We start from the raw sequence: 24,022 nt of genomic DNA on the forward strand, positions 1-24,022 counted from the left end.
CGTACGGTCAGCTGCGTTGAGAGCAGGAGAAAAAGAAATACCATGGCCTGCGCAGGGATCGAACCTAGGACCTTCGCGTTATTAGCACGGCGCTCTAACCAACTGAGCTAGCAGGCCAGAACGGTTCACGGGATCAAGGTAACCCACTCCATTCGTCCTTCTTCTATCCACACAATACGGTTGCGTGGGCGGCAGAGGTAAAATTGGCTCTCCCTGCGCAACGTACGGTCAGCTGCGTTGAGAGCAGGAGAAAAAGAAATACCATGGCCTGCGCAGGGATCGAACCTAGGACCTTCGCGTTATTAGCACGGCGCTCTAACCAACTGAGCTAGCAGGCCAGAACGGTTCACGGGATCAAGGTAACCCACTCCATTCGTCCTTCTTCTATCCACACAATACGGTTGCGTGGGCGGCAGAGGTAAAATTGGCTCTCCCTGCGCAACTTACGGTCAGCTACGTTGAGAGCAGGAGAAAAAGAAATACCATGGCCTGCGCAGGGATCGAACCTAGGACCTTCGCGTTATTAGCACGGCGCTCTAACCAACTGAGCTAGCAGGCCAGAACGGTTCACGGGATCAAGGTAACCCACTCCATTCGTCCTTCTTCTATCCACACAATACGGTTGCGTGGGCGGCAGAGGTAAAATTGGCTCTCCCTGCGCAACGTACGGTCAGCTGCGTTGAGAGCAGGAGAAAAAGAAATACCATGGCCTGCGCAGGGATCGAACCTAGGACCTTCGCGTTATTAGCACGACGCTCTAACCAACTGAGCTAGCAGGCCAGAACGGTTCACGGGATCAAGGTAACCCACTCCATTCGTCCTTCTTCTATCCACACAATACGGTTGCGTGGGCGGCAGAGGTAAAATTGGCTCTCCCTGCGCAACTTACGGTCAGCTACGTTGAGAGCAGGAGAAAAAGAAATACCATGGCCTGCGCAGGGATCGAACCTAGGACCTTCGCGTTATTAGCACGGCGCTCTAACCAACTGAGCTAGCAGGCCAGAACGGTTCACGGGATCAAGGTAACCCACTCCATTCGTCCTTCTTCTATCCACACAATACGGTTGCGTGGGCGGCAGAGGTAAAATTGGCTCTCCCTGCGCAACGTACGGTCAGCTGCGTTGAGAGCAGGAGAAAAAGAAATACCATGGCCTGCGCAGGGATCGAACCTAGGACCTTCGCGTTATTAGCACGGCGCTCTAACCAACTGAGCTAGCAGGCCAGAACGGTTCACGGGATCAAGGTAACCCACTCCATTCGTCCTTCTTCTATCCACACAATACGGTTGCGTGGGCGGCAGAGGTAAAATTGGCTCTCCCTGCGCAACTTACGGTCAGCTACGTTGAGAGCAGGAGAAAAAGAAATACCATGGCCTGCGCAGGGATCGAACCTAGGACCTTCGCGTTATTAGCACGGCGCTCTAACCAACTGAGCTAGCAGGCCAGAACGGTTCACGGGATCAAGGTAACCCACTCCATTCGTCCTTCTTCTATCCACACAATACGGTTGCGTGGGCGGCAGAGGTAAAATTGGCTCTCCCTGCGCAACGTACGGTCAGCTGCGTTGAGAGCAGGAGAAAAAGAAATACCATGGCCTGCGCAGGGATCGAACCTAGGACCTTCGCGTTATTAGCACGGCGCTCTAACCAACTGAGCTAGCAGGCCAGAACGGTTCACGGGATCAAGGTAACCCACTCCATTCGTCCTTCTTCTATCCACACAATACGGTTGCGTGGGCGGCAGAGGTAAAATTGGCTCTCCCTGCGCAACTTACGGTCAGCTACGTTGAGAGCAGGAGAAAAAGAAATACCATGGCCTGCGCAGGGATCGAACCTAGGACCTTCGCGTTATTAGCACGGCGCTCTAACCAACTGAGCTAGCAGGCCAGAACGGTTCACGGGATCAAGGTAACCCACTCCATTCGTCCTTCTTCTATCCACACAATACGGTTGCGTGGGCGGCAGAGGTAAAATTGGCTCTCCCTGCGCAACGTACGGTCAGCTGCGTTGAGAGCAGGAGAAAAAGAAATACCATGGCCTGCGCAGGGATCGAACCTAGGACCTTCGCGTTATTAGCACGACGCTCTAACCAACTGAGCTAGCAGGCCAGAACGGTTCACGGGATCAAGGTAACCCACTCCATTCGTCCTTCTTCTATCCACACAATACGGTTGCGTGGGCGGCAGAGGTAAAATTGGCTCTCCCTGCGCAACTTACGGTCAGCTACGTTGAGAGCAGGAGAAAAAGAAATACCATGGCCTGCGCAGGGATCGAACCTAGGACCTGCGCGTTATTAGCACGACGCTCTAACCAACTGAGCTAGCAGGCCAGAACGGTTCACGGGATCAAGGTAACCCACTCCATTCGTCCTTCTTCTATCCACACAATACGGTTGCGTGGGCGGCAGAGGTAAAATTGGCTCTCCCTGCGCAACGTACGGTCAGCTGCGTTGATAGCAGGAGAAAAAGAAATACCATGGCCTGCGCAGGGATCGAACCTAGGACCTTCGCGTTATTAGCACGATGCTCTAACCAACTGAGCTAGCAGGCCAGAACGTCTCACGGAATCAAGGTAACCCACTCCATTCGTCGTTCTTCTATCCACACAATACGGTTGCGTTTGCGGCAGAGGTAAAATTGGCTCTCCCTGCGCAACGTACGGTCAGCTGCGTTGAGAGCAGGAGAAAAAGGAATACCATGGCCTGCGCAGGGATCGAACCTAGGACCTTCGCGTTATTAGCACGGCGCTCTAACCAACTGAGCAAGCAGGCCAGAACGGTTCACAGGATCAAGGTAACCCACTCCATTTGTCCTTCTTCTATCCACACAATACGGTTGCGTGGGCGGCAGAGGTAAAATTAGCTCTCCCTGCGCAACGTACGGTCAACTGCGTTGAGAGCAGGAGAAAAAGAAATACCATGGCCTGCGCAGGGATCGAACCTAGGAACTTCGCGTTATTAGCACGACGCTCTAACCAACTGAGCTAGCAGGCCAGAACGGTTCACGGGATCAAGGTAACCCACTCCATTTGTCCTTCTTCTATCCACACAATACGGTTGCGTGGGCGGCAGAGGTAAAATTAGCTCTCCCTGCGCAACGTACGGTCAACTGCGTTGAGAGCAGGAGAAAAAGAAATACCATGGCCTGCGCAGGGATCGAACCTAGGAACTTCGCGTTATTAGCACGACGCTCTAACCAATTGAGCAAGCAGGCCAGAACGGTTCACGGGATCAAGGTAACCCACTCCATTTGTCCTTCTTCTATCCACACAATACGGTTGCGTGGGCGGCAGAGGTAAAATTGGCTCTCCCTGCGCAACGTACGGTCAGCTGCGTTGAGAGCAGGAGAAAAAGAAATACCATGGCCTGCGCAGGGATCGAACCTAGGAACTTCGCGTTATTAGCACGACGCTCTAACCAACTGAGCTAGCAGGCCAGAACGGTTCACGGGATCAAGGTAACCCACTCCATTTGTCCTTCTTCTATCCACACAATACGGTTGCGTGGGCGGCAGAGGTAAAATTAGCTCTCCCTGCGCAACGTACGGTCAACTGCGTTGAGAGCAGGAGAAAAAGAAATACCATGGCCTGCGCAGGGATCGAACCTAGGACCTGCGCGTTATTAGCACGACGCTCTAACCAACTGAGCTAGCAGGCCAGAACGGTTCACGGGATCAAGGTAACCCACTCCATTCGTCCTTCTTCTATCCACACAATACGGTTGCGTGGGCGGCAGAGGTAAAATTGGCTCTCCCTGCGCAACGTACGGTCAGCTGCGTTGAGAGCAGGAGAAAAAGAAATACCATGGCCTGCGCAGGGATCGAACCTAGGAACTTCGCGTTATTAGCACGACGCTCTAACCAATTGAGCAAGCAGGCCAGAACGGTTCACAGGATCAAGGTAACCCACTCCATTTGTCCTTCTTCTATCCACACAATACGGTTGCGTGGGCGGCAGAGGTAAAATTGGCTCTCCCTGCGCAACGTACGGTCAGCTGCGTTGAGATCAGGAGAAAAAGAAATACCATGGCCTGCGCAGGGATCGAACCTAGGAACTTCGCGTTATTAGCACGACGCTCTAACCAATTGAGCAAGCAGGCCAGAACGGTTCACGGGATCAAGGTAACCCACTCCATTCGTCCTTCTTCTATCCACACAATGCGGTTGCGTGGGCGGCAGAGGTAAAATTGGCTCTCCCTGCGCAACGTACGGTCAACTGCGTTGAGAGCAGGAGCAAAAGAAATACCATGGCCTGCGCAGGGATCGAACCTAGGAACTTCGCGTTATTAGCACGACGCTCTAACCAACTGAGCTAGCAGGCCAGAACGGTTCACGGGATCAAGGTAACACACTCCATTCGTCCTTCTTCTATCCACACAATACGGTTGCGTGGGCGGCAGAGGTAAAATTGGCTCTCCCTGCGCAACGTACGGTCAGCTGCGTTGAGAGCAGGAGAAAAAGAAATACCATGGCCTGCGCAGGGATCGAACCTAGGACCTTCGCGTTATTAGCACGACGCTCTAACCAACTGAGCTAGCAGGCCAGAACGGTTCACGGGATCAAGGTAACCCACTCCATTCGTCCTTCTTCTATCCACACAATACGGTTGCGTGGGCGGCAGAGGTAAAATTAGCTCTCCCTGCGCAACGTACGGTCAACTGCGTTGAGAGCAGGAGAAAAAGAAATACCATGGCCTGCGCAGGGATCGAACCTAGGAACTTCGCGTTATTAGCACGACGCTCTAACCAACTGAGCTAGCAGGCCAGAACGGTTCACGGGATCAAGGTAACCCACTCCATTCGTCCTTCTTCTATCCACACAATACGGTTGCGTGGGCGGCAGAGGTAAAATTGGCTCTCCCTGCGCAACGTACGGTCAGCTGCGTTGAGAGCAGGAGAAAAAGAAATACCATGGCCTGCGCAGGGATCGAACCTAGGACCTTCGCGTTATTAGCACGACGCTCTAACCAATTGAGCTAGCAGGCCAGAACGGTTCACGGGATCAAGGTAACCCACTCCATTCGTCCTTCTTCTATCCACACAATACGGTTGCGTGGGCGGCAGAGGTAAAATTGGCTCTCCCTGCGCAACGTACGGTCAGCTGCGTTGAGAGCAGGAGAAAAAGAAATACCATGGCCTGCGCAGGGATCGAACCTAGGAACTTCGCGTTATTAGCACGACGCTCTAACCAACTGAGCTAGCAGGCCAGAACGGTTCACGGGATCAAGGTAACCCACTCCATTCGTCCTTCTTCTATCCACACAATACGGTTGCGTGGGCGGCAGAGGTAAAATTGGCTCTCCCTGCGCAACGTACGGTCAGCTGCGTTGAGAGCAGGAGAAAAAGAAATACCATGGCCTGCGCAGGGATCGAACCTAGGACCTTCGCGTTATTAGCACGACGCTCTAACCAACTGAGCTAGCAGGCCAGAACGGTTCACGGGATCAAGGTAACCCACTCCATTCGTCCTTCTTCTATCCACACAATACGGTTGCGTGGGCGGCAGAGGTAAAATTAGCTCTCCCTGCGCAACGTACGGTCAACTGCGTTGAGAGCAGGAGAAAAAGAAATACCATGGCCTGCGCAGGGATCGAACCTAGGAACTTCGCGTTATTAGCACGACGCTCTAACCAACTGAGCTAGCAGGCCAGAACGGTTCACGGGATCAAGGTAACCCACTCCATTCGTCCTTCTTCTATCCACACAATACGGTTGCGTGGGCGGCAGAGGTAAAATTGGCTCTCCCTGCGCAACGTACGGTCAGCTGCGTTGAGAGCAGGAGAAAAAGAAATACCATGGCCTGCGCAGGGATCGAACCTAGGACCTTCGCGTTATTAGCACGACGCTCTAACCAATTGAGCAAGCAGGCCAGAACGGTTCACGGGATCAAGGTAACCCACTCCATTCGTCCTTCTTCTATCCACACAATACGGTTGCGTGGGCGGCAGAGGTAAAATTGGCTCTCCCTGCGCAACGTACGGTCAGCTGCGTTGAGAGCAGGAGAAAAAGGAATACCATGGCCTGCGCAGGGATCGAACCTAGGACCTTCGCGTTATTAGCACGGCGCTCTAACCAACTGAGCAAGCAGGCCAGAACGGTTCACAGGATCAAGGTAACCCACTCCATTTGTCCTTCTTCTATCCACACAATACGGTTGCGTGGGCGGCAGAGGTAAAATTAGCTCTCCCTGCGCAACGTACGGTCAACTGCGTTGAGAGCAGGAGAAAAAGAAATATCATGGCCTGCGCAGGGATCGAACCTAGGAACTTCGCGTTATTAGCACGACGCTCTAACCAACTGAGCTAGCAGGCCAGAACGGTTCACGGGATCAAGGTAACCCACTCCATTCGTCCTTCTTCTATCCACACAATACGGTTGCGTGGGCGGCAGAGGTAAAATTGGCTCTCCCTGCGCAACGTACGGTCAGCTGCGTTGAGATCAGGAGAAAAAGAAATACCATGGCCTGCGCAGGGATCGAACCTAGGACCTTCGCGTTATTAGCACGACGCTCTAACCAATTGAGCAAGCAGGCCAGAACGGTTCACGGGATCAAGGTAACCCACTCCATTCGTCCTTCTTCTATCCACACAATACGGTTGCGTGGGCGGCAGAGGTAAAATTGGCTCTCCCTGCGCAACGTACGGTCAGCTACGTTGAGAGCAGGAGAAAAAGAAATACCATGGCCTGCGCAGGGATCGAACCTAGGACCTGCGCGTTATTAGCACGACGCTCTAACCAACTGAGCTAGCAGGCCAGAACGGTTCACGGGATCAAGGTAACCCACTCCATTCGTCCTTCTTCTATCCACACAATACGGTTGCGTGGGCGGCAGAGGTAAAATTGGCTCTCCCTGCGCAACTTACGGTCAGCTACGTTGAGAGCAGGAGAAAAAGAAATACCATGGCCTGCGCAGGGATCGAACCTAGGACCTTCGCGTTATTAGCACGACGCTCTAACCAACTGAGCTAGCAGGCCAGAACGGTTCACGGGATCAAGGTAACCCACTCCATTTGTCCTTCTTCTATCCACACAATACGGTTGCGTGGGCGGCAGAGGTAAAATTGGCTCTCCCTGCGCAACGTACGGTCAGCTGCGTTGAGATCAGGAGAAAAAGAAATACCATGGCCTGCGCAGGGATCGAACCTAGGACCTTCGCGTTATTAGCACGACGCTCTAACCAACTGAGCTAGCAGGCCAGAACGGTTCACGGGATCAAGGTAACCCACTCCATTTGTCCTTCTTCTATCCACACAATACGGTTGCGTGGGCGGCAGAGGTAAAATTGGCTCTCCCTGCGCAACGTACGGTCAGCTGCGTTGAGATCAGGAGAAAAAGAAATACCATGGCCTGCGCAGGGATCGAACCTAGGACCTGCGCGTTATTAGCACGACGCTCTAACCAACTGAGCTAGCAGGCCAGAACGGTTCACGGGATCAAGGTAACCCACTCCATTCGTCCTTCTTCTATCCACACAATACGGTTGCGTGGGCGGCAGAGGTAAAATTGGCTCTCCCTGCGCAACTTACGGTCAGCTACGTTGAGAGCAGGAGAAAAAGAAATACCATGGCCTGCGCAGGGATCGAACCTAGGACCTGCGCGTTATTAGCACGACCCTCTAACCAACTGAGCTAGCAGGCCAGAACGGTTCACGGGATCAAGGTAACCCACTCCATTCGTCCTTCTTCTATCCACACAATACGGTTGCGTGGGCGGCAGAGGTAAAATTGGCTCTCCCTGCGCAACTTACGGTCAGCTACGTTGAGAGCAGGAGAAAAAGAAATACCATGGCCTGCGCAGGGATCGAACCTAGGACCTGCGCGTTATTAGCACGACGCTCTAACCAACTGAGCTAGCAGGCCAGAACGGCTCACGGGATCAAGGTAACCCACTCCATTCGTCCTTCTTCTATCCACACAATACGGTTGCGTGGGCGGCAGAGGTAAAATTGGCTCTCCCTGCGCAACGTACGGTCAGCTACGTTGAGAGCAGGAGAAAAAGAAATACCATGGCCTGCGCAGGGATCGAACCTAGGACCTGCGCGTTATTAGCACGACGCTCTAACCAACTGAGCTAGCAGGCCAGAACGGTTCACGGGATCAAGGTAACCCACTCCATTCGTCCTTCTTCTATCCACACAATACGGTTGCGTGGGCGGCAGAGGTAAAATTGGCTCTCCCTGCGCAACTTACGGTCAGCTACGTTGAGAGCAGGAGAAAAAGAAATACCATGGCCTGCGCAGGGATCGAACCTAGGAACTTCGCGTTATTACCACGACGATCTAACCAACTGAGCTAGCAGGCCAGAACGGTTCACGGGATCAAGGTAACCCACTCCATTCGTCCTTCTTCTATCCACACAATACGGTTGCGTGGGCGGCAGAGGTAAAATTGGCTCTCCCTGCGCAACGTACGGTCAGCTACGTTGAGAGCAGGAGAAAAAGAAATACCATGGCCTGCGCAGGGATCGAACCTAGGACCTGCGCGTTATTAGCACGACGCTCTAACCAACTGAGCTAGCAGGCCAGAACGGTTCACGGGATCAAGGTAACCCACTCCATTCGTCCTTCTTCTATCCACACAATACGGTTGCGTGGGCGGCAGAGGTAAAATTGGCTCTCCCTGCGCAACTTACGGTCAGCTACGTTGAGAGCAGGAGAAAAAGAAATACCATGGCCTGCGCAGGGATCGAACCTAGGAACTTCGCGTTATTACCACGACGATCTAACCAACTGAGCTAGCAGGCCAGAACGGTTCACGGGATCAAGGTAACCCACTCCATTCGTCCTTCTTCTATCCACACAATACGGTTGCGTGGGCGGCAGAGGTAAAATTGGCTCTCCCTGCGCAACGTACGGTCAGCTGCGTTGAGATCAGGAGAAAAAGAAATATCATGGCCTGCGCAGGGATCGAACCTAGGACCTTCGCGTTATTACCACGACGATCTAACCAACTGAGCTAGCAGGCCAGAACGGTTCACGGGATCAAGGTAACCCACTCCATTCGTCCTTCTTCTATCCACACAATACGGTTGCGTGGGCGGCAGAGGTAAAATTGGCTCTCCCTGCGCAACTTACGGTCAGCTGCGTTGAGATCAGGAGAAAAAGAAATATCATGGCCTGCGCAGGGATCGAACCTAGGAACTTCGCGTTATTACCACGACGATCTAACCAACTGAGCTAGCAGGCCAGAACGGTTCACGGGATCAAGGTAACCCACTCCATTCGTCCTTCTTCTATCCACACAATACGGTTGCGTGGGCGGCAGAGGTAAAATTGGCTCTCCCTGCGCAACTTACGGTCAGCTACGTTGAGAGCAGGAGAAAAAGAAATACCATGGCCTGCGCAGGGATCGAACCTAGGAACTTCGCGTTATTACCACGACGATCTAACCAACTGAGCTAGCAGGCCAGAACGGTTCACGGGATCAAGGTAACCCACTCCATTCGTCCTTCTTCTATCCACACAATACGGTTGCGTGGGCGGCAGAGGTAAAATTGGCTCTCCCTGCGCAACGTACGGTCAGCTGCGTTGAGATCAGGAGAAAAAGAAATATCATGGCCTGCGCAGGGATCGAACCTAGGACCTTCGCGTTATTAGCACGACGCTCTAACCAACTGAGCTAGCAGGCCAGAACGGCTCACGGGATCAAGGTAACCCACTCCATTCGTCCTTCTTCTATCCACACAATACGGTTGCGTGGGCGGCAGAGGTAAAATTGGCTCTCCCTGCGCAACGTACGGTCAGCTGCGTTGAGAGCAGGAGAAAAAGAAATACCATGGCCTGCGCAGGGATCGAACCTAGGACCTTCGCGTTATTAGCACGACGCTCTAACCAACTGAGCTAGCAGGCCAGAAAGGTTCACGGGATCAAGGTAACCCACTCCATTCGTCCTTCTTCTATCCACACAATACGGTTGCGTGGCCGGCAGAGGTAAAATTGGCTCTCCCTGCGCAAAGTACGGTCAGCTGCGTTGAGAGCAGGAGAAAAAGAAATACCATGGCCTGCGCAGGGATCGAACCTAGGACCTTCGCGTTATTAGCACGACGCTCTAACCAACTGAGCTAGCAGGCCAGAACGGTTCACGGAATCAAGGTAACCCACTCCATTCGTCCTTCTTCTATCCACACAATACGGTTGCGTGGGCGGCAGAGGTAAAATTGGCTCTCCCTGCGCAACGTACGGTCAGCTGCGTTGAGAGCAGGAGAAAAAGAAATACCATGGCCTGCGCAGGGATCGAACCTAGGACCTTCGCGTTATTAGCACGACGCTCTAACCAACTGAGCTAGCAGGCCAGAAAGGTTCACGGGATCAAGGTAACCCACTCCATTCGTCCTTCTTCTATCCACACAATACGGTTGCGTGGCCGGCAGAGGTAAAATTGGCTCTCCCTGCGCCACGTACGGTAAGCTGCGTTGAGAGCAGGAGAAAAAGAAATACCATGGCCTGCGCAGGGATCGAACCTAGGACCTGCGCGTTATTAGCACGACGCTCTAACCAACTGAGCTAGCAGGCCAGAACGGTTCACGGGATCAAGGTAACCCACTCCATTCGTCCTTCTTCTATCCACACAATACGGTTGCGTGGGCGGCAGAGGTAAAATTGGCTCTCCCTGCGCAACGTACGGTCAGCTGCGTTGAGATCAGGAGAAAAAGAAATATCATGGCCTGCGCAGGGATCGAACCTAGGACCTTCGCGTTATTAGCACGACGCTCTAACCAACTGAGCTAGCAGGCCAGAACGGCTCACGGGATCAAGGTAACCCACTCCATTCGTCCTTCTTCTATCCACACAATACGGTTGCGTGGGCGGCAGAGGTAAAATTGGCTCTCCCTGCGCAACGTACGGTCAGCTGCGTTGAGAGCAGGAGAAAAAGAAATACCATGGCCTGCGCAGGGATCGAACCTAGGACCTTCGCGTTATTAGCACGACGCTCTAACCAACTGAGCTAGCAGGCCAGAACGGTTCACGGGATCAAGGTAACCCACTCCATTCGTCCTTCTTCTATCCACACAATACGGTTGCGTGGGCGGCAGAGGTAAAATTGGCTCTCCCTGCGCAACGTACGGTCAGCTGCGTTGAGAGCAGGAGAAAAAGAAATACCATGGCCTGCGCAGGGATCGAACCTAGGACCTTCGCGTTATTAGCACGACGCTCTAACCAACTGAGCTAGCAGGCCAGAAAGGTTCACGGGATCAAGGTAACCCACTCCATTCGTCCTTCTTCTATCCACACAATACGGTTGCGTGGCCGGCAGAGGTAAAATTGGCTCTCCCTGCGCCACGTACGGTAAGCTGCGTTGAGAGCAGGAGAAAAAGAAATACCATGGCCTGCGCAGGGATCGAACCTAGGACCTTCGCGTTATTAGCACGACGCTCTAACCAACTGAGCTAGCAGGCCAGAACGGTTCACGGGATCAAGGTAACCCACTCCATTCGTCCTTCTTCTATCCACACAATACGGTTGCGTGGCCGGCAGAGGTAAAATTGGCTCTCCCTGCGCAAAGTACGGTCAGCTGCGTTGAGAGCAGGAGAAAAAGAAATACCATGGCCTGCGCAGGGATCGAACCTAGGACCTTCGCGTTATTAGCACGACGCTCTAACCAACTGAGCTAGCAGGCCAGAACGGTTCACGGGATCAAGGTAACCCACTCCATTCGTCCTTCTTCTATCCACACAATACGGTTGCGTCTGCGGCAGAGGTAAAATATGCTCTCCCTGCGCAACGTACGGTCAGCTGCGTTGAGAGCAGGAGAAAAAGAAATACCATGACCTGCGCAGGGATCGAACCTAGGACCTTCGCGTTATTAGCACGACCCTCTAACCAACTGAGCTAGCAGGCCAGAACGGTTCACGGGATCAAGGTAACCCACTCCATTCGTCCTTCTTCTATCCACACAATACGGTTGCGTGGGCGGCAGAGGTAAAATTGGCTCTCCCTGCGCCACGTACGGTAAGCTGCGTTGAGAGCAGGAGAAAAAGAAATACCATGGCCTGCGCAGGGATCGAACCTACGACCTTCGCGTTATTAGCACGACCCTCTAACCAACTGAGCTAGCAGGCCAGAACGGTTCACGGGATCAAGGTAACCCACTCCATTCGTCCTTCTTCTATCCACACAATACGGTTGCGTGGGCGGCAGAGGTAAAATTGGCTCTCCCTGCGCCACGTACGGTAAGCTGCGTTGAGAGCAGGAGAAAAAGAAATACCATGACCTGCGCAGGGATCGAACCTAGGACCTTCGCGTTATTAGCACGACCCTCTAACCAACTGAGCTAGCAGGCCAGAACGGTTCACGGGATCAAGGTAACCCACTCCATTCGTCCTTCTTCTATCCACACAATACGGTTGCGTGGGCGGCAGAGGTAAAATTGGCTCTCCCTGCGCAACGTACGGTCAGCTGCGTTGAGAGCAGGAGAAAAAGAAATACCATGGCCTGCGCAGGGATCGAACCTAGGACCTTCGCGTTATTAGCACGACCCTCTAACCAACTGAGCTAGCAGGCCAGAACGGTTCACGGGATCAAGGTAACCCACTCCATTCGTCCTTCTTCTATCCACACAATACGGTTGCGTGGCCGGCAGAGGTAAAATTGGCTCTCCCTGCGCAACGTACGGTCAGCTGCGTTGAGAGCAGGAGAAAAAGAAATACCATGACCTGCGCAGGGATCGAACCTAGGACCTTCGCGTTATTAGCACGACCCTCTAACCAACTGAGCTAGCAGGCCAGAACGGTTCACGGGATCAAGGTAACCCACTCCATTCGTCCTTCTTCTATCCACACAATACGGTTGCGTGGGCGGCAGAGGTAAAATTGGCTCTCCCTGCGCAACGTACGGTCAGCTGCGTTGAGAGCAGGAGAAAAAGAAATATCATGGCCTGCGCAGGGATCGAACCTACGACCTTCGCGTTATTAGCGCGACGCTCTAACCAACTTACGGTTCACGGGATCAAGGTAATCCACTCCATTCGTCCTTCTACGCACACAATACGGTTGCGTGGCCAGCAGAGGTAAAATTGGCTCTCCCTGCGCCACTTACGGTCAGCTGCGTTGCGAGCAGGAGAAAAAGAAATACCATAGCCTGCGCAGGGATCGAACCTACGACCTTCGCGTTATTAGCACGACGCTCTAACCAACTGAGCTAGCAGGCCAGAACGGTTCACGGGATCAAGGTAAGCCACTCCATTCGTCCTTCTTCTATCCACACAATACGGTTGCGTGGGCGGCAGAGGTAAAATTGGCTCTCCCTGCGCCACGTACGGTAAGCTGCGTTGAGAGCAGGAGAAAAAGAAATACCATGGCCTGCGCAGGGATCGAACCTACGACCTTCGCGTTATTAGCACGACCCTCTAACCAACTGAGCTAGCAGGTCCTTTTTTTCTTTTATTGCCGGGCTTCGACAAAATACAACAAAAAGCATACACGGGTAGACACCCAAACTACGAAAAGGTAGCCTACAGCCCCCAGAGGGCCAGGCGTTGTCAGTTTAAAATTCCCTGAGTTCTGTCAAAGGTTCGGGCTTTGAAAGCCACTCAGGGGGAGATGCTTGTGTTTTCAGCACCTCGATGAACTTGAGCATTGTCTCACGGAAATACAATCGCGCAGGCCGCGCATCCGGGTCACAATGAAAGCCTGCCATTCGGGAGCGCCACATGCAATGGAGGCCCGCGAGCATTTCTAAATCCAACGGCATGCCATCTTCTTTTGCTGTAGGCAGGTATAGGATTCCATACGGATCCAATGGTAATTGTTTTCTGATGGTCCTTTGAAGGACGTCCCAAAAATATACCCCTTCCCAACAGTGCAAGAAAACGTGATTGATTGTTTCTGGCTGTTTATATATAAGGCAGTGCGACCCCCAAGGAAGGTAAAACCCCTTTGTTTCTTGGAAAGATTTTACAGACAGAGTCCCGGTGTGAAGCTTGAAGAATATATTTTTTGTTCCCGGTGGTACCTGCATTTTTTTCACCCGTTTCAGGACATCTCTGCCTGGGCCTCCGGAGCATATTGCCCTGTACATTGGTTCCGGCAATAACACGTCACATACATCCTTCTACAATGTTTTCGGCTAAACACCACTTAAATAAATTTTTGAAAATTTCGCCGTCAAAAACCTGACGCTAAACACAACCTCTTTAAGAAAACCAAAAATACCTCCAGTCATAGTCTCCGTTCCAACAATGAAATCTGGCACAGCACGCCCGAGCCTGGCTTGGCATACGGTACCTAGAAAGGGATCTTTAACGTCCCGGAGAAACAAAAATCTGTTTACTATCTGCCGTATGAACAAGTGCCCCAGACCAAGTCCCCCTACCTTGACGCTCCTGAACAAATTTGTCAGGCTGCACCTCTCCCATTTTGAGGCCCATATAAAGATAGCGAAAATACGGTGCAGCTTTTGCACATTTAACCGTGAGCAGTGGAGTACTTGCATCACGTACCAGAGCTTGCTTATCAAAAACAAATTACACACAGTTGCTCTTGAAAATACAGACAAATTAGCACTTTTCCATTTTTCGGCTTTCTCACGCGTTTCTTCTACCTGTGTTTTCCAAAAAGGCTCAGTGTCCCTGTAAAATTCGAGTGGAACCGCTAGGTATTTCACGGGTGTTGTCTCCCAAGAAACGCTGGCGAAAACAGCTGGAGTTGACGGCCATTCTCCGTGCCAGAATCTCAGGCACTTGCCCCAATTCGCCAAACTACCGGTGACCTCACTGAAACCCTTTACTGCTTCGATTGTCCTGCTTATGCTATCTTGGTTAACGCAGAAAACAGCAACGTCATCTGCGTATGCTAAGAGCTTCACTTCTGATGCCTGTACACGAAAACCATGAATAGCCTCATTTCCTATAATGTTTAGGCAGTGGGTTTCTATATAAATACAAAACAGCAGGGGGCTGAGGGGACAGCCCTGGCGTACCGATCTCTGCACACTAACGCGGGCCCCCAAGGTCTTGTTTACTATTAACCTCGTAGTGCAGTTACGGTAAGCCATGGCCACACCCTCTCTGATAACAGAACCAACGTTAATGTAGTGTAGAATCCAAAGCAGCAATTCGTGCGCCACACAGTCAAACGCCTTCTCAAGGTCAATCTGAAGAACTGCGACCCGAGCATATATTGCGTCACAACACTCAAGCACGCACTTAGCCTTGTGAATATTCTCAACAATGGAACGCCCCTTGATCCCACACGTTTGGTGAGGTCCGACTATTTTATGCATTACGGTCAGTAGCCTGCCTGCAAAAACCTTCATATAAATTTTGTAGTCGACATTTGTGAGGGCTATGGGCCTGTAGGATGTTACCTGTCTGAGTTTTTCTGTTTGATCGGTTTTTGGTAGGAGCACAGTATGCGAGGATACATATGATGTAGGCAGAGTATGCAACACATACGCTTCATTAAATACCACTGAGAGGAGCGGTGCTAATTCCTTCTTGAAAGCTTTATAAAAAGCCGCGCTCAGGCCGTCGCGCCCCGGCGACTTTCCTGAGTGTAATTTATCAGTAGCTTGTTCCACTTCTTGTTCGCTAATTGGCAGCTCTAATCCTATTGTCTGCGTCATCAATACGTGGCATGGCCCCTAAAATATCTCCTTAAATCTTCCCATGTCAACAAGCCTCGAAGCGAAAAGCGCTTGATAGTAATCAAAAAAGCCTTTGCAATGCTGTCATCGTCAGATGCAGTGGCACCACCCCATTGAATTTCCGCGACGTGGTTTCGCCGAGCGTGCGCCCTTTCCATTGCTAACGCCCGTTTTGTGGGTGTTTCGCTCGCGGCGAATTGCTCAGCTCTCGCGCGCACAAGTGCGCCGCGATATCGCTCTTCCTCTATCGTTTCTAGCATTTGTTTGGTTTTTCGGACGTCTTCACTGAAAACACCCGGTGCCTTGCATTCCTGAGCTAATAACTTGTCCAGTAAGGACTTCAAATGCGCCTCGCTTAACCTTTCATGAAAACGTATGCAGCTGGCCCTTTCTATTGCATACACTTATATCTGCTGTTCGCAACTTTACCATTCATCTCCAGCTGCCCGATTGCCATTAACGGTTATTTTATTAATTTCCTGTGCTGCAAACCCGGTGGAAATTTCGTATTTCAGAAGCTTATTGTTGAATTTCCAGAGGTCCCACTGGAAAGAGTTCTTACGTTTTACCGCGCCTATGCTACATTTCACCAAGCAGTGGTCCGAGAAATTTGCAGGAACAACATCGCAGCTGTGACACTTTGGCGACAAGTCGACCGATACATATATTCTATCAAGGCGGGCATGGCTACTTCGTTGGAAGTGCGTGAACATCATGCCGCGCTTGTATACCACACATTCAGTCGCGTCCTCCAATGCAAACTTATCAATCAAGTGACGGAGAATTTCGGTGCTTTCATCACGGTGGGACCGCGTGCTGGTTTTGTCAGCCGCGCTCAAGACACAATTAAAATCTCCCAACAATATCAGGTGTTTTTCTGTGCGTAAGAAACGCTGAATGCTCTCAAAAAAAGCTACCCTGACCTCGCCCACGTTAGGTGCGTAAACGCAAATTAGTCGCCATTCAGAGCAGGCGAAAGCAAAATCCACAACTACGCAACGACCCGAAGGGCACGATGTGTACGCCTGCACCTCGAGGCTAGGCAGCTTTTTTATAAACACCATGCATCCGGCAGATGTGCCGACGGCATGGCTCACGACCGCATAGAATCTTGACGTAAAACGTTGCACGATGCTCTCGGTGTCTTGTTCCCTTTCCACTTTCGTTTCCTCAATAGCAAGCAGATCGATATTATGATCTGTTAAAATGCGGTGCACTTGACTCTGCTTCCTCTTAGCGGCAAAACCTCTGACATTGAGCGTTGCAAAAGTCAAGGAGGTTGCAGAAGCCATATTTAAAAACATGTGAACACGCGGAGATCACCGTGCTCACCTTTCACGTTAGCACGAAGCTAGACGCCGTTGCCACCACCGGAGCCGTCAGGAGCGGATGCCTGGTTTTGCTGCGGAGGCAGTGGAGGTGCCTTCTCGGCGACCAGCTTGCCTGCCGCAAGGTTGGGCGTTGGCCTGAGTGTTGGTCGCCTGGACTGGCCTGTTTTCGCTGGCAGCTCCTGAACGCCGCCATCTGCGGGCTTGTCCCCTTCGTTGTCGGTCGGGTCGTGAGGTCGCTTGGCTGGGGCGGCGACGGTCGTCACACGGGCGCCGCTCTGGTCCATCTGTTCCTCGCTGGTCGGTGGTTGGTCGACATTTTTAGCCGGATGACTGGTCCCGTCGTTGGATGACCCTTCATTTGTTCCAGCAGGAATTACCGTCCCCGGTTCCTTCCCACCGCCGCTGGCCGTGTTTCCGTCGCCGCTCGGGTGCCACGAAGACTCCGTCGTCACCGCCGGTTTCGTCGTCACGTCGGTTCCCTTTGCCGCCTCTTCTGTCTCGGCGACGTCCATAATGTGCTCCGTCGTGTCGACTCCCAATGCCAGCCCGGTTGCCACTGCGTATGTGCGGACGCAGTCGCTGTTGGCGTGGCCGTAACGCCTGCATTTCGAACACCGGGCCACTTTACACTCTCGCCAAACGTGGCCCGTGCCATGACAGCGCAAGCACTGCATCGGTCGCCCCGGCGCCACAACAAGGGCAAACCCCCCGGCGACAAGTATCTGGTGAGGCAGATCGTCGAGCTTCAAACCAGGTTTCAGTTTTAGGAGCACAGTTCGTGTTGTAGATCCCTTGTCGTGGACGCCTTGGACGCGCCACCGTTCCCGTGTAACTTCGGTTGCCTTCCCGAACGCAGCAAAAGCCGTCCGGATGTCTTCGTCGGCCACGCCTTCGAGCATCCAGTGGAGCCGTAGCTTGACTTGTTGGTCTTCCGGATCGATGATAAGATATCGCCGTCCTTTCACATTTAGTTCCTTGAAGGCGAGAAGCCTCTTGGCTCCTTCAGCGGTCTTGAAAGTCACAGCCCAAACGTGGTTGATTTGGTACGCCCCCAAAGCCACCACGTCAGGGAGCGTACCAGCCTGGGCCAGCGCATCACGAAAATCAAGGACCCGAAAGGGCCTAACACGAACATCGCCGTGCAGAAAAAGTGTGTTTAAAACCACATGTCCGGTAGGCAGCTGCGGCAAGATCTCCTGATAATCCATATCGTCCTTTCCCTAGATCCTGTTTCCGCGGCCAGCAAGGGCCGCTGTCGCCGCTCCGCCGGAGCTCGTGATCCTGAGTCCGTCACGCTCGGTGGCCGGAAGTAGAATCTACTGAGCTAGCAGGCCAAAGCGGTTCACGGAATCAAGGTAGCCCACTCCATTCGTCCTTCTTCTATCCACACAATACAGTTTCGTGGGTGGCAGAGGTAAAGTTCGCCCTCCCAGCGCCACGTACGGTGAGCTGCGTTGAGAGCAGGAGAAAAAGAAATACCATGGCCTGCGCAGGGATCGAACCTACGACTTTCGCGTTATTAGCACGACGCTCTAACCAAACTGAGCTAGCAGGCCAGAAGGGTTCACGGAATCAAGGTAACCCACTCCATTCGTCCTTCTTCTATGTACACAATACAGTTGCGTGGGCGACAGAGGTAAAACTGGCCTTCCCTGCGCCACGTACGGTCAGCTGCGCTGATAGCAGGAGAAAAAGAAATACCATGGCCTGCGCAGGGATCGAACCTACGACCTTCGCGTTATTAGCACGACGCTCTAACCAACTGAGCTAGCAGGCCAGAACGGTTCACGGAATCAAGGTAACCCACTGCATTCGTCCTTCTTCTATGCACACAAGACAGTTGCGTGGGCGACAGAGGTAAAGCTGGCCCTCCCCGCGCCACGTACGGTCTGCTGCGCTGAGAGCAGGAGAAAAAGAAATACTATGGCCTACGCAGGGATCGAACCTACGACCTTCGCGATATTAGCAAGACGCTCTAACCAACTGAGCTAGCAGGCCAGAACGATTCACGGAATCAAGGTAACCCACACCCTTCGTCCTTCTTCTATGCACACAATACAGTTGCGTGGGCGACAGAGGTAAAACTGGCCCTCCCTGCGCCACGTACGGTCTGCTGCGCTGAGAGCAGGAGAAAAAGAAATACCATGGCCTGCGCAGGGATCGAACCTACGACCTTCGCGTTATTAGCACGACGCTCTAACCAAACTGAGCTAGCAGGCCGATTTTTTTTCTTTATTGCCTGACTTCGGCAAGAACCACAATACACAAATACACTTACAGGGCACAATGAACAATACTTAACACTATCCGCCTGGTGGGTTGTGGCTTCGTCATATTAAAACTCAAATCTCTCTAAGCGCCACCAATGGCTCTACTCTTTCGAGCCACTCAGGTGCTTCAGGAGCGATTTTCTGAATTTCGTTATACTTATACATACACTCCTGAAAATAGATCCGGGCTGGCCGTGCATCAGGATCGCAATGATATCCTGCCATTCTGGAGCGCCAAATACACTGGAGTCCTATTAGCATAATAAGGTCGAATTGTGTCCCATCCTCTCTCTACAGGCAAGTATCGTATTCCATGAGAGTCTAGCGGAAATTCCTTTGTTAAAGTCCTTTGCAAGATGTCCCAGAAGTATACCCCTTCCTAACAATGCAAAAAACGTGGTCTATTGTCTAAGGTTGTTTACAGATTAAACAGTGTGATCCCCAAGGTAGAAATAAATGCTTCCCCTCCAAAAATTTTTTTACTGGTAGTGTTCCGGTATGTAACCTAAAAAAGAATGTTTTTGCACTTGGCGGCACCTGCATCGCCTTCACACGCTTAAGTACGTCGCGTCCCTGGCCTCCAATGTATATGGCCCTGTACATAGGTTGTGGAAGAACTACATCGCACAAATCCCTATACAACTTCTTCCTGCTAACCAGAAGACAAATACTCATACGAAAACCGAACAGTTAGGAATTGAACACTCGCGACAACCTCTCTAAAGTAACCAAAAATACGTCCCGATAAATTTTCGGTTGAGACAACAAAATCCGGCAGTGCATTTCCAATCCTTAATTTGCATACAGTGCGCAAAAACGGATCCCTACATCACGCACAAAAAGAAATCTGCTTACGACCTGCCGCAGAAATAAGTGCCCCAGACTGAGGCCATCGTCATTGACCCGCATAAACAAATTCGTCCGGCTGCATCGTCCCCAGCCCGCAGCCCACACAAACACGGCAAAGATCCGTGCAATCTCTGTACGTTCATCCTTGCACAATGCAACATTTGCATCACGTAACACAACCTAGACATACAAAACTGATTACACACTGTGGCCCTTGCGAAAACTGACAGATGTTGCCCTTTTCACCTCTCAACAGTTTTACGCGTGGTTTGCGTCTGTTCTCTCCAGTACGGTTCGCTGTCGCGATAACCGTCTAGTGGGACGCCCAAGTACTTTACTGGGGTCGTCACCCAGGACATGTTCGCAAAATTGTCGGGCTTCGTTGGCCATTCTCTGTGCCAAAACCCCAGGGACTTTGACCAATTCACTTTACTGCCTGTGAATTTGGTGAATTCTTTTACACATGCCACGGCCTCGGTCACCTTTTCCCGATTCACTGTGAACACTGCCACATCATCCGGATAGGCCTGCAACTTAACTTCTGCCACCTGAAGCTGGAAGCCACGGATTTTTTCATTTTTCATGATATACAAACACAACTCTTCGCTGTAAATGCAGAATAAAAGAGGGCTAAGGGGACAACCCTGGCGCAACGAAGGCTGCAGGACGATGGGGGCCCCCAAACTCTTATTTACAATTAGTCTTGTCGTGCAGCTCCGGTACGCCAAGGCCACTCCCTCGCGAATAATGGACCCTGCATTTACATGGTCGAGTATGCAGAACAGGATTTCGTGCGAAACACAAAGGCTTTCTCAAGATCAAGCTGAAGTATTGCTACACCGCTATTTGTATGATCACTACATTCAAGCACACACCTTGCTCTATGAATATTGGTAACAATGGAGCGCCCCTTGATCCCACACGTCTGGTGAGGACCGACTATATATTGACTAATTGACTGTAGTCTACGGGCTAAAATCTTCATGAAAACTATATAATCTACGTTTGTGAGTGCGATAGGGCGATATGCTGTGGCATGTTGTAACTCTTCTGCTTCATCATATTTAGCAATTAATACTGCGTGTGATGTGCCGTAAGACGGAGGCAATTCATTCACTTTGCAGGCTTCATTATACACAGCTGTCAGTACTGGCAATATTTCGTGTTTATATGCTTTGTAAAAAGCCGCACTTAATCCATCAGGTCCAGGTGATTTTCCAAGGTTCAAATTTTCTATCGCATGCTCGACCTCTGACGCAGTTATCGACAGCTCCATCCTTTCTTTCTGTTCGTCATCTAATCGCGGTAAAGCGCCAAGAAACTTTTCCTTGAATGCGCTCACATCCACTTCTTGATTTGCAAGCAGCACCTGATAATATTCAAGAAATGCCTTCTAGATATGACCGCTTTCTCCAGATAACGCCCCAACCCAATAAATCTTTTCAATGTGGTTTCGTGAAGCATGCGCTTTTTCAATTCATAGCGCTCGTTTTGACGGTGTCTCCCCAGCAGCTACATCTTGCGCCCTAGCCCGCACAAGCGGGCCACGATTGCATTCTTCTTCGAAGACTTCAATCTTGTGCTTTATATTTCTAATGTCGTCCAACCATTTTCCAGGCTCTTCGCTTTCGTTTCCGAGAAGTCCAGCCAGTAAAGATATTAAATTGTCTTCCTCACGCTTCTCCTCTTGTCGTATACAGCTTGACCTTTCGATCGCTGCTATATTTATTTGTTGCTTGCAAAGTTCCCACTGGTGCCATACTTTCAGTTCCCCGCTCGACTGTAATTTTCCAATTTCGTTGTTTACTTTCCTGCTAAACATGTCGCATGTAATGAACTTATTAATTTCCACATCTCCCAAGAGAACTAATTTCCTCTTTTCTTTGTCCCTATCCCACACTATACTTAACAATGATCAGAAAATGATACCGGTACTACACTGTAGGTACTGCATTTTGAAATAACATCCGGCGACACATAAATGCGATCTAGCCGTGCATGGCTTGACCGCTGAAAATGTGTTTACCTCACACAAGGCTCGCCTTATAAACATTCCGCCACGTCATTGAGGTTGCACGTCGCTATAACCTCTGAGAGTGCCTCAGTGCTTCTGTCCCTAAACGCCCGTGCACTGGTTTTACCACAACTTCTCAGGACGCAATTGAAGTCACCGATGATGATCAGGGATTTCTCACAAATTAAGTAATTTTGGAGGTTTTGAAATAAAACCTGTCCTTTCCTCTACCGCATTTGGAGCGTACACAGAAATGATGCGCCAAAATGTTTTGTTGTACACGAATGTGACCAAAACACACCTACCCGATGGACACGCCATATATCCCTGAACCTCAAGTCCCGGTAAATTCTTAACAAAAATGACACAGCCCGCAGACGTGCCTATAGCGTGGGACACTACTGGAAAAAACCTAGACGTGAAACGTCGCACCATGTTCCCGGTCTCATCTTCCCCGTCAATTTTCGTTTCCTGCACTGCCAGGACGTCAATGTCATGCTCAGTTAAAATGCGGTACTCCTGGCTCTGCTTCTTCTTGATTGCCAGTCCCCTGACGTTAAGTGTGCCGACTTTAATGGGGGACGCGGGAGCCATTTTCATACAGAAGAAAGAAGCCGGGAACATGGTGCTTACCCTTCCCGTCAAGCGCGTGGCTAGACGACGTCTTTGACACCGGAGCCATCCGGTGCTGGTTCCAGGCCTGGCAGCGGGGGCGGTTTTTTGAGGGCCCTCCTCTCCGTCTACACATTAGGTCGTGGTCGAATGGATGGCCGCCGTCTTTGGGTCGTTTTTGCCGGCGGCTCCTCGACACTGGGGGCTGCCGCCTTGTCTCCTTATATTCCAGTCTGGGCGAGGGGTGACTTCGCTGGGGCAGGACCACTGGTAATACGGTCGCCGCTCTTGTCATGGTTCTCCTCGTTAGGAGTCGCTGGCTCGGTTTCTTAGAGTGCCGGCACGCTTACTTCATCACTCGACGCCTCCATCCCATTTCTCTGCCCTTCAGTTTTCCGCCCGGCAACGCTGCTAGAGGGTCCCTCAGAGTCCGTCGCGCCTACCTGCTTTTCGGGTTCCCCCATGCCTTTTGCAGATTCCTTGGCCTCGGCTACGTCCACCAGGAGTTCCGCAGTGTCGTCTTTCGACACCGCGCCCGTAGCCACCGCATAAGCGCGGACACAGTCGGTATCCGCGTGACCGTACCGCCGACATTTCGTACAGCGGTGAACTTTACATTCACGCCGCACGTGGCCCGTACCATGGAAGCGCAGGCACTGCATTGGACCTCCAGGCGCCACCACAAGAGCCACATCTCCGGCGACGCGTACCTGGTGTGGTAGGTCATCCGCTTTCAGACCGGGCTTCGACTTCAGTAGGACAGTCCTTGTCGTTGAGCTCTTGTCATTGACGCCTTGGATACGCCCCCGCTCTCGCGTAACGTCGGTCAGTTTGCCAAATGCCGTCGAGATGTCGTCATCGGCCACATCATTAACTATCCAGTGTAGCCGCAGGTTTACCTGCTAGTCTTCTGGATCGATGATGAGGCAGCGGCGTCTCTTAACTTGCAGCTCATTGAAGGCGAGCAACTTTGCTGCCTCCGTGCTCAGCAGGGTGACCGCCCACACATGGTTGATTTGGTACGCCCCCAGCGCGACCCCGTCGTGGAGCGTAACGGTATCGGCCAGAGTGTCACGGAAATCCTCGAGCCGGAACAGCCTCGCTCGCACGTATCCGTGAAGAAAAACGGTGTTGAAAACATGTCCTGTTGGCAGTGTCTGCATAATGATCTAGTAATCCTTATCTTCACAGTCATAAATCCTGTTTCCGCGGCCGTAGGATGCCGCTGTCGCCGCTCCGCTGGAGCCCATGATACTGCGATCCGATCAGCTCGACTGCCGGAAGCAGAATGAGCAGGTCAGAAAAATTCACAGAATCAAGGTAACCCACTCCATTCGTACTTCTTCTGTGCACACAATACTGTTGCGTGAGCG

The 24,022-nt window shown here is 51.8% G+C and overlaps 19 non-coding genes across 19 annotated transcripts; all 19 read right to left on the reverse strand.

Annotated features, from left to right (window-relative positions):
- Positions 1–706: 706 nt before the first annotated feature.
- Positions 707–780, reverse strand: TRNAI-AAU (transfer RNA isoleucine (anticodon AAU)). Its single transcript has one exon. It is a non-coding gene; the product is annotated as a tRNA-Ile (tRNA).
- A 1,252-nt stretch (positions 781–2,032) lies between these two features.
- On the reverse strand, positions 2,033–2,106 carry TRNAI-AAU (transfer RNA isoleucine (anticodon AAU)). Its single transcript has one exon. It is a non-coding gene; the product is annotated as a tRNA-Ile (tRNA).
- Positions 2,107–2,474: 368 nt separating this feature from the next.
- Positions 2,475–2,548, reverse strand: TRNAI-AAU (transfer RNA isoleucine (anticodon AAU)). The gene has a single exon. It is a non-coding gene; the product is annotated as a tRNA-Ile (tRNA).
- Positions 2,549–4,463: 1,915 nt separating this feature from the next.
- Positions 4,464–4,537, reverse strand: TRNAI-AAU (transfer RNA isoleucine (anticodon AAU)). Its single transcript has one exon. It is a non-coding gene; the product is annotated as a tRNA-Ile (tRNA).
- Positions 4,538–5,347: 810 nt separating this feature from the next.
- Positions 5,348–5,421, reverse strand: TRNAI-AAU (transfer RNA isoleucine (anticodon AAU)). The gene has a single exon. It is a non-coding gene; the product is annotated as a tRNA-Ile (tRNA).
- A 1,473-nt stretch (positions 5,422–6,894) lies between these two features.
- Positions 6,895–6,968, reverse strand: TRNAI-AAU (transfer RNA isoleucine (anticodon AAU)). The gene has a single exon. It is a non-coding gene; the product is annotated as a tRNA-Ile (tRNA).
- A 147-nt stretch (positions 6,969–7,115) lies between these two features.
- On the reverse strand, positions 7,116–7,189 carry TRNAI-AAU (transfer RNA isoleucine (anticodon AAU)). The gene has a single exon. It is a non-coding gene; the product is annotated as a tRNA-Ile (tRNA).
- Positions 7,190–9,546: 2,357 nt separating this feature from the next.
- Positions 9,547–9,620, reverse strand: TRNAI-AAU (transfer RNA isoleucine (anticodon AAU)). Its single transcript has one exon. It is a non-coding gene; the product is annotated as a tRNA-Ile (tRNA).
- Positions 9,621–9,767: 147 nt separating this feature from the next.
- Positions 9,768–9,841, reverse strand: TRNAI-AAU (transfer RNA isoleucine (anticodon AAU)). The gene has a single exon. It is a non-coding gene; the product is annotated as a tRNA-Ile (tRNA).
- A 147-nt stretch (positions 9,842–9,988) lies between these two features.
- Positions 9,989–10,062, reverse strand: TRNAI-AAU (transfer RNA isoleucine (anticodon AAU)). Its single transcript has one exon. It is a non-coding gene; the product is annotated as a tRNA-Ile (tRNA).
- A 147-nt stretch (positions 10,063–10,209) lies between these two features.
- Positions 10,210–10,283, reverse strand: TRNAI-AAU (transfer RNA isoleucine (anticodon AAU)). Its single transcript has one exon. It is a non-coding gene; the product is annotated as a tRNA-Ile (tRNA).
- A 368-nt stretch (positions 10,284–10,651) lies between these two features.
- TRNAI-AAU (transfer RNA isoleucine (anticodon AAU)) lies at positions 10,652–10,725 on the reverse strand. Its single transcript has one exon. It is a non-coding gene; the product is annotated as a tRNA-Ile (tRNA).
- A 147-nt stretch (positions 10,726–10,872) lies between these two features.
- Positions 10,873–10,946, reverse strand: TRNAI-AAU (transfer RNA isoleucine (anticodon AAU)). Its single transcript has one exon. It is a non-coding gene; the product is annotated as a tRNA-Ile (tRNA).
- A 147-nt stretch (positions 10,947–11,093) lies between these two features.
- TRNAI-AAU (transfer RNA isoleucine (anticodon AAU)) lies at positions 11,094–11,167 on the reverse strand. Its single transcript has one exon. It is a non-coding gene; the product is annotated as a tRNA-Ile (tRNA).
- A 147-nt stretch (positions 11,168–11,314) lies between these two features.
- TRNAI-AAU (transfer RNA isoleucine (anticodon AAU)) lies at positions 11,315–11,388 on the reverse strand. The gene has a single exon. It is a non-coding gene; the product is annotated as a tRNA-Ile (tRNA).
- Positions 11,389–11,535: 147 nt separating this feature from the next.
- TRNAI-AAU (transfer RNA isoleucine (anticodon AAU)) lies at positions 11,536–11,609 on the reverse strand. Its single transcript has one exon. It is a non-coding gene; the product is annotated as a tRNA-Ile (tRNA).
- Positions 11,610–13,064: 1,455 nt separating this feature from the next.
- On the reverse strand, positions 13,065–13,138 carry TRNAI-AAU (transfer RNA isoleucine (anticodon AAU)). Its single transcript has one exon. It is a non-coding gene; the product is annotated as a tRNA-Ile (tRNA).
- A 5,469-nt stretch (positions 13,139–18,607) lies between these two features.
- On the reverse strand, positions 18,608–18,681 carry TRNAI-AAU (transfer RNA isoleucine (anticodon AAU)). The gene has a single exon. It is a non-coding gene; the product is annotated as a tRNA-Ile (tRNA).
- A 368-nt stretch (positions 18,682–19,049) lies between these two features.
- TRNAI-AAU (transfer RNA isoleucine (anticodon AAU)) lies at positions 19,050–19,124 on the reverse strand. Its single transcript has one exon. It is a non-coding gene; the product is annotated as a tRNA-Ile (tRNA).
- Positions 19,125–24,022: the final 4,898 nt, after the last annotated feature.

The sequence above is a fragment of the Amblyomma americanum genome, unplaced genomic scaffold (genome assembly GCF_052857255.1).
Source record: "Amblyomma americanum isolate KBUSLIRL-KWMA unplaced genomic scaffold, ASM5285725v1 scaffold_58, whole genome shotgun sequence".
NCBI lineage: Eukaryota > Metazoa > Arthropoda > Arachnida > Ixodida > Ixodidae > Amblyomma > Amblyomma americanum.